The sequence below is a fragment of the Brachyhypopomus gauderio genome, chromosome 8 (assembly GCF_052324685.1).
Source record: "Brachyhypopomus gauderio isolate BG-103 chromosome 8, BGAUD_0.2, whole genome shotgun sequence".
NCBI classification, from domain to species: domain Eukaryota; kingdom Metazoa; phylum Chordata; class Actinopteri; order Gymnotiformes; family Hypopomidae; genus Brachyhypopomus; species Brachyhypopomus gauderio.
The window spans coordinates 6,432,094-6,439,518 of NC_135218.1; the positions used below are offsets into that span (position 1 = coordinate 6,432,094).

The 7,425-nt window shown below is 41.3% G+C and overlaps 1 long non-coding RNA gene across 1 annotated transcript; it reads right to left on the minus strand.

Moving 5' to 3' along the window:
• Positions 1 to 3,905: 3,905 nt before the first annotated feature.
• LOC143521025 (uncharacterized) lies at positions 3,906 to 6,355 on the minus strand. The gene is made up of 3 exons (XR_013132595.1): positions 6,219 to 6,355; positions 5,165 to 5,509; positions 3,906 to 4,853 (listed from the first exon to the last, which is right to left on the minus strand). It is a non-coding gene; the product is annotated as an uncharacterized LOC143521025 (long non-coding RNA).
• Between the last annotated feature and the right edge of the window lie 1,070 nt (positions 6,356 to 7,425).

Sequence of the window (7,425 nt, forward strand, 5' to 3'; positions counted from 1 at the left end):
ATCATGCTGTCATGGGTGTACGACCTCTCATATAAACTTTTTAGCTCACTGTAGTGTATGCCTTTGTTTTGTCATGAAAAGCTGGATGTAAAGATGAATGTGCATTTATAAATAAATATATAAATAGATACATTTAAGTAATTACCATAAAATTAACAAAAGAAATTGGAGGGGAAATAGCAATGCTTAATTAGCCTGAAGCATGCATATACAATTATATACAAGGAACAATATCACAGATAGTAATGCCACATATAATGACTGAAATGAAAAGTCAATTTGATCTGCCATAGCTGTTGGATGTTTCATTAAGTCATGTAGTGTAGGACTAACACTGGTTTCAATGGGCTATGATAATATGTTCAAATGTGTGCAGGAAAATTGCAGTTGCCAAATTCAGAACGTGCTTTTTTCGCATTTGAGACTGTTAGTTACTGTAGTGGAGTACAGTGGGGCTGATATACTGCAATCTGTTCAAGTCAAAGTCAAATTTATTTATATAGCGCTTTTCACAACACACTTTGTCACAAAGCAGCTTTACAATCCTATGGGTCCAGTCACTGTTATCAAGGTAAGCACCCACTGGGTCCAGTGTTCTGATGACCCCACTGGAGCCAGTGTTCTGATAACTCCACTGGAGCCAGTGTTCTGATAACTCCACTGGAGCCAGTGTTCTGATGACCCCACTGGGGCCAGTGTTCTGATAACTCCACTGGAGCCAGTGTTCTGATAACTCCACTGGGCCAGTGTTCTGATGACTCCACTGGAGCCAGTGTTCTGATGACCCCACTGGAGCCAGTGTTCTGATAACTTCACTGGGGCCAGTGTTCTGATGACTCCACTGGGGCCAGTGTTCTGATAACTCCACTGGAGCCAGTGTTCTGATAACTCCACTGGGCCAGTGTTCTGATAACTCCACTGGAGCCAGTGTTCTGATAACTCCACTGGAGCCAGTGTTCTGATGACCCCACTGGGGCCAGTGTTCTGATAACTCCACTGGAGCCAGTGTTCTGATAACTCCACTGGGCCAGTGTTCTGATAACTCCACTGGAGCCAGTGTTCTGATGACCCCACTGGAGCCAGTGTTCTGATAACTCCACTGGAGCCAGTGTTCTGATGACCCCACTGGGGCCAGTGTTCTGATAACTCCACTGGGCCAGTGTTCTGATAACTCCACTGGAGCCAGTGTTCTGATAACTCCACTGGAGCCAGTGTTCTGATGACCCCACTGGGGCCAGTGTTCTGATAACTCCACTGGGCAAGTGTTCTGATAACTCCACTGGAGCCAATGTTCTGATAACTCCACTGGAGCCAGTGTTCTGATGACCCCACTGGAGCCAGTGTTCTGATAACTCCACTGGGCCAGTTTTCTGATAACTCCACTGGAGCCAGTGTTCTGATAACTCCACTGGAGCCAGTGTTCTGATGACCCCACTGGAGCCAGTGTTCTGATAACTCCACTGGGCCAGTGTTCTGATAACTCCACTGGAGCCAGTGTTCTGATGACCCCACTGGAGCCAGTGTTCTGATAACTCCACTGGAGCCAGTGTTCTGATAACTCCACTGGGCCAGTGTTCTGATGCACGATGCCCTGGTGGCTGCAGAGAGTAGCACACTGGAGATCTAGGAGTTCTTAACCAGACTATCCCTCCCTTCTAAAAAACAAGTATGTGCATGCACCCAAATTTCAAGTGATTTGAATTTGGAAGAGATTTGACATTATCTCAATGATAATGGCAGAATGATGACTCTTAAAATGTGCTTTCTGCTGAGGCCTTACTTTTAAAACAGAGTGCATAGAAAGTGCAAAATGATATTAAAAATGATGACAATAACCTTACATCAACCCCAGCCAGAGGCGTCTAAATTGCATTTAGAACTCTGTGTACTCAGAGTATCACTTAATATCTAAGAAATTGTTTAGGATAAACGGGACTCCACACATAAATTCCATCACTGAAGTCCTGAGGATAGGTAAGTAGGAAAGTGTTTTAGCCATGACATATTTGTTATGTAATTGCTGAATATTTTAGAATGATATTGAGGATCGGGGATGCCAGCATGTCTCTGCACTAAACTCAGACTTATCTGAGTCAGTTTCATTATAATCTAAAACTCTACTTAGTCAGCCCTAAGTGTCAGTTATTGATCAAAGGCATTTTAGTAATTCGTTTTGTACAATACATTCTACTTTTGAATTTTGAGGAGTAATTTCCCTTTAGATTGAAGAACAATCCATTCCTTCACAGCTTCAAAGAAAGAAAAAAACACCCTAGTCATTTTGCTGATTTCGTGTCCTCATTTCATGATTGGTAGTGGCTGAATGCCAAGACAGAATTGCATATGATAATTCAAGCTCATTTTCAATGCAGTGAGAATGAACTTGAATTATCACATACATACAAAGGTAAGCTGCATGCTCCTGATTTTGGAGACCTTTGTATTTACACCTGAAAAGTTTTAAATGCTTGAAGGAGTCTTACATCCAACAATGCAAATGTAACTAGCAACGAACACAAGCCAACAGGGACCAGTTGGAAGGATGTCACTGGCATAATTCTAAGAGTCTCTTTGCCTGGTCCCCATCTGTTATTAGCAGCCCTAGCTTGTTCTGGGTGAAGTATTTCTTCAAGACTGGCGGGCTTACAAATATGACCCAAAAACAGGGGCTAGTGGGAGAAAAAGCAAACATGTCTGTTTTTCCACGACTGAGCGGTTGGGGGGCAGAGGAGGGAGGAGGTGCCTCTCTGCACGGGCCAGTGCCCGAGCCGGGCGCAGCGTAGCCAGGCTAAGGCGGTTAGTGCTCCTGGGAGCACCAGTGATGCGGGGAGACTCCGGCCTTTGGATGAGCCACCCCACTGGCCAGCAGACACCCCGATCAGCCTGCCTCCTGCCAGCACTCTCAATAACAGATAAGAGCCTATCTCTACCAACCAGATACACACACAATTTAACATACATGGTGGCAGGGCAGAAAAAAAAAGAGTTTCTCCCTCTTTTTAAAATCCGTCTCTCTTCTCTTCCTGTCGATCAATGTCTGATAATATATTGAGGGATAGTATTAGTGTTTTTCATGTAATATTGTCTTAGGTAATATGTCTTGTGCTATGATAATGGAATTCAATGCTTGTTCATGTGATTATTATTTGAATAATGCTATACAATAGCACAGATGACTAAGTCAGAAATATTTGAGAATGTTTAAATGCATTCATTCTATTTACTTAGAGTTACTACATTTATTTCTTTAAAGCTTTGTATTATATTAACAAATATACAAACAGTGGCCAACATATTATTGAATTTCTTTACAGTATATCAAAGAGAGGTGCTACAGTTAAAAACAACCACATGTCAAAAAAGGCTAAAATAAATACTGCTATGTGTTGAAATGAGCTTAACTACTGTATTAAACTCTTTGACATAACTCTAACTATGTCCAAACCAACTGTCCTTGATTCATTGTTTTGTGACTCCTGCTACACAGCCTGACTGATCTTCTGTGCAATGCTGGTTTTATCAACATCCAGTGATTGCCACGATGGCAGACCAGTATCTGCCACACCGAGGAGCCGGTGTTGACTGAAGAATGCTCATTCTGAGGAGGACAAAGACAAATACAACACAGGTTTATTTACACATGAAGGAACAGGAGCTTAGACATACCCTAAAGCCCAAGATGTGATTGCATCTGTTTCTTAAGTCTGTCTTAAGATAAGTTCTCCTATAATCTTAAGCCTACAAGAGCTTGTTTTTGAAAAAAACAACATCTTGGTCATTCCATAAGAAACCGCTCTTGGCTCCCTTACAAAGAAGAGGAGTACGTTGACTGGTGGTGAGAAGAGAGCCTCTCAAATGTGGAAAATACAGTTTAATAATAGGAGGCAGACGTACAATGTCGGCAATCCAAAATAACAGCAACAACAATAATATTAACAATAATAATAATAATAATCAGGAAACAGGGAGGGACAAAGATCCCCAAGGAACCAACAGACAGATCCAATAGTGTAAATCCAGAAAGGAAAAACACACAAAACCAAACAAGGATCTAGTGAGCTTACAAAGCGATAATGAGTCCATAAATAAGGCTTAGCGTCAGAAAAAAACACGTGAGACTTCACAGGGGACATGAAAGCCTACAGAGACTTAGGTACACAGTGGACTTTGGGAACAGGTGACAGTAATTAATAAAGAAGTGAGCTAGACTGGGTGAAGCTAACAGTGGGTATGGTCCAGGAGAATACTGGGGATTGAAATCTCAGTCAATGGGTAAAGGAGAGACAACCGTGAAGCAGGTGTGCTTGGAAAAGAATGCTTGCAGCTGTTTTCTGTACACCAGATCAGGCAATTGTCTTGATAAGCTGTTCTATCAATGAGGAGAAACAGTGAGCCTTTCTTCCTAATGAGGATATTATTTTATACAGCCATGTTCTTTTTCAGCTGTTTCCGGTTACATGGGCTAATTGAATGTAGGCACAAATTAGTGGAGACCAAACCAGGAGGCCAGGACTGATGGGTAAAAAACCCAAAACATAAAAACCCTGATTAACAGATACTTAACTGAGCAAAAAAAAAAATACATGGCAAATCCCATTTAGTAGTTTGATGGGAAATTAGCATGGAGGTTTCAAAATACATCAGGGACTCCTGCTCTGCTGAGCTGGAATGATTCATTAAATATTCAGATTTTTAATATTGTTATTATGCTGCTTCCATGAAATTTAATTAGCTCTCTTTTTGTAAACACGTGTTCTTTCGGTCAGACTTCTTCAGCACATGGACAGCTCTGTATGTGATGGCCATGAATTAGAGTCCAGGAAGAGGAACGCTACCTGCAAGCCTGTTGCAACCTGATGGATAAATGAAGACAATATGTTGTCAGTCTTTTCATCTGAGAACAGAAAATAAGAGATGTGAAACAGCAAAAAGGCTTGTCTAAAAAACCTCCCATGAGAACATGCCCTCCACTAATTACAGGATTTGAATTTCATCCAAATGAATCCCAAGTTTCAAGTTACACATGAATCAAACTATACATGAATCATTCAGAATTTCATAGTTGCATCACATTTATGGGTGATATTGGAAACAAAACAATATGGTTTATTGGATAGAGCTGTAGAACATTTTCTAAATTTTTATAGAATTTATAGAAGCTCACCATTTTAGTTGGTGCATGCAAGGTTTTTTAGAAAGTAAATATTTCTTCCAGATGTCCACTTCATAGATCAAATGGTTCCTAAAAGTTGGACTGGATGGACTGTTCGCCATAGAGGGTAGATTGGTCACCCAGGATGATGGACATGATGATGTGTACTTCACCACTCGTGGCGGACTTGAGCTCAACAGACAGCGGGGAGGCCGTGGACTTTGCCTCCCTTTCTTCCTCCAGAGACTTTAGCTCCACCTTAGACGGGTCTCCCGTCCCGCTGTGCCACAGGGCAGGAGTGTGAGGGGGCTGTTCCTTTGGTCTGTGCTTAGGGAGCCGTGCTATCGGAGGCAGATCCTGTCACAGCCACATTCCCACCATTCTCATGAACGTCGTGGTTCCATCTACCACGTGTTTGTTGTGTAGCCACACCCCCTTTTAAGCCTGCCTTCTATTCGTCTGTTTGTCCCCGTCGATTGTTTCTCCTTGTTAATATTAACATATATAAGTTTTCATTGTCGGTTCTCTCTGTATGTGTTCTCTACGTGTACAAAACTCTCTCGACTCCCCCTCCTTCACCACGCACACCTCACGTCATAACCACACTGCCTGGGAAGATGGCTGCTGCCTGACCAGCTGTTGATTCGTACACTGGCAACTACTGTTGGCTGCAGTGCTGCATCTTAAATATGTGCAAGATGTGGTAACAATTACAATAGTTTTGTCGTATTACACAGTGTAAATCTGCTGTTCATGGTGACTGTTTAGCAAAACTAGATAATAAAATTGATGATTACTTCATACAAACAATAGTTTAAAGTCATTATCTGCCATCTGGAAATGGCTTTCCGCTTGTGTTTTAGAATTAATTTGATCTTCTTGGATTTTGTGGAGGGTTGAATTGCATTGTGGCCTACACTCGCAATACATGTGTTTGTTTACTCTACAAAACTACTGTAGTTAGTTGTTGTGTAGTAGAGGTAAGTTTCAGTTCAAAATGCCAGAAGTTAAACAAAGCCTTTTGCCCAAACAAATAAGAAAGGAAACCCCAAGGGATTACACTCACCATGATATAAACATTTGGAGCACTGTTCAGAGAGGAGTTCGGGGACAAATATTAAAAATCCATCTGTTCTTAAAGGTAAGAAAATGAAGAATAACCATATCACTGACAAGTTTAGCAATTAAAGTGCAGATGGCAGATTCAGTAGTCCCTACCTGTTTGGAAAGGCACATATGCTGGTGGATAGCTTTTTCAATTAGTTGAAAGCACTTTAACGTTTAATTAGCACAGACTGTGATCAGCTGTGGTGTAATGTAACAGGAGTTCTAAAGACTGTTGCACACGATGAAGGAGAATTGTTCATTTTTCTTTTTAAGCTATAAAATCATATGAATGTAGGATGCATTTGAGAGGTAGAAAACAAACATGTACCTTGCAAAAAAAAACCACTTAATTGGAACCAATAAACCTTTCAAGCTGTGGCTCATGTGTGAGGATCTGAAAAAAACAGTATGTGTGTGTAGATCCGGTGTAAGAAAAAACATTGTGTAGAGTGCTGATTGTAAAGTGTCCTTGGGTATTATGGAAGGCACTATTTAACTGTGACAATAATAGAGCAATAACAGCCACTGAACATTTATAATGTTTATGACTGAAAAACACACACATACACACACAAAACACACACTTCATTATAATATTTACAATTATAGAGAAGTCTAGCAAATTCAAGATCTTCATATCTTCACCAAAATGTTTTTTGATTTCACTGGGTATGCTAAGAGTTTATAGTGTGTGTGTGTGTGCATGCAGGCTTAAAGAAAGCCCATTTTATTACCACCATCCCCAGCCTATGGGGTATTTTAATATAAAGAGGATCAGGCAGATATCCTCAATCATGCAAGAATGACCCAGTCTATCACGCATCACAGGGCTATTAGTTGTACAGTATGCAGCAGCATGCTTAACATGAAATAATACTCATAATGTCAACTGGTAAATCCCATTTTTAAAACCCAGAAAAGAAAAAAACAAGTGTGTAGTGGTGTTCTGTATGTTGTTTTTGGACGAGTGTGTGTGTGTGTGCGCGCGTGTGTGTGTGTGCGTGCGTGTGTGTGTGTGCGCGCGCGCGCGTGTGTGTGTGTGTCTGGCTTGGATGGATTGAAACTGGCTTTATGGAACGGTGTGTGGCTGGTGTTTAATGGAGCGTGATGAGCACTTCGTGTCATGCCCATCCGTCCCATCAGATAAGGCCTGAACCATGGCTAAC